General features: G+C 37.2%; 1 non-coding gene across 1 annotated transcript; it reads left to right on the top strand.

Moving 5' to 3' along the window:
* The first annotated feature begins 407 nt into the window (after positions 1 to 407).
* LOC120096755 (U6 spliceosomal RNA) lies at positions 408 to 514 on the top strand. Its single transcript, XR_005493596.1, has one exon. It is a non-coding gene; the product is annotated as a U6 spliceosomal RNA (small nuclear RNA).
* Positions 515 to 1,406: the final 892 nt, after the last annotated feature.

Genomic DNA, 1,406 nt, shown 5'->3' with positions numbered 1-1,406 from the left:
AAGGATTGAAAGAGCTGAATGGGCTTGGAACCCCATAAGAACAACGATGCCAACCAACCAGAACTCCTGGTTACTAAACCACTACCCAAAGTCTATTCCATGGCTCCAGCTGCATATGTTGCAGAGGATGACCTTGTTGGCACCAATGGAAGGAGAAGCCCTTGGTCCTACCAAGGTTGGAACCCCATTGTAGAGGTATGTCTGTGGGGTATAAGTGGGGAAAGGGGAGGTGAACACCCTTATAGAAGAAGGGGAAGGGGATAGGCTAGGGGACTTATGTCCAGGAAACCAGGAAAGGGAATAACATTTGAAATGTAAATATAAAAATATCCAATAAAAAAGAAAAGAAACAAATAAATATGTTCAGAAGAATAAAGTAGAGCATTATTACAATTGAAAGCAAAGGCATGCTTCATTCAACCGCATATATTCTAAACTTTATACAATACATAGAAGATTAGTATGGCTCCTGTACGGGGATGACACTTGAATTTGCAAAGTATCCCATATTTTACACACACACACACACACACACACACACACACACACACACACGCATGTGCGCACATGCACACGTATACACACAAAGATATACTAAGAAAAATTTCATAGCACTTTGTGCCCTGATAAAGAAATTAGACGGGGGGGAACATGAAAGGGGAAATTATGGTCTTTATGGTTTAGATGTAATATGTGAAAGAAGAATACATTAATAAATTAGTAAGGAAAAATGAAAAGGTCTTTTTATTAATTAAGGTGTTTTTGATAGTTTTATAGACTTATATGTGATATTCTTGCTATTCTCTCTATGTTCTTATAATTGTACCTATAATTCTATCTGCTCATTAGCAGTCTCTTCCCAGACATTACTTTTTGTTTTCTTTTATGCCCAAACTAATTTAATTAGGATCACCTCCAAGACCATTGGATGGGAATGTTGGAATTATTCACAGGAATCTGGTGAAATGACCAGTGGTTGCATACCTTTTGTATGTAAGCCATAACTTCCCCTTTTCATGAATGGATATATAGGAAGTACTTCACATTGACAAGAAGGGTGCCCTGAAAACCATCTATTCCTCTCTCCTGGCAGACATTTCCTTGTACAGACCCAGGTAAGGCATCCATATCTAATGAGTGATAATTACTGCAATAGCACACGGTATTGCAAGGAGCTAGCATTTCCTTCTCAATGTCTTTGGGTTCCTAAATTCTTCCAGCCCCTTCATCCACAACAACTCCTACACATTGGGAAGGACAGAATGAAATTCTTGTTTAGACTTAATTAAGTCAACATTCACTTATTCTTAGTATATTATGGAGCCATGATTTTTTTTTTACATTCGCAGAATTCACTAAATTCTTTTTAAATTAAGGCTGAGAATATTTTTAAATATATGTGCTTA

Source organism: Rattus norvegicus, chromosome 14, assembly GCF_036323735.1.
Source record: "Rattus norvegicus strain BN/NHsdMcwi chromosome 14, GRCr8, whole genome shotgun sequence".
In the NCBI taxonomy this organism is placed as follows: domain Eukaryota; kingdom Metazoa; phylum Chordata; class Mammalia; order Rodentia; family Muridae; genus Rattus; species Rattus norvegicus.
This window is presented reverse-complemented; position numbering and strand designations above follow the sequence as displayed.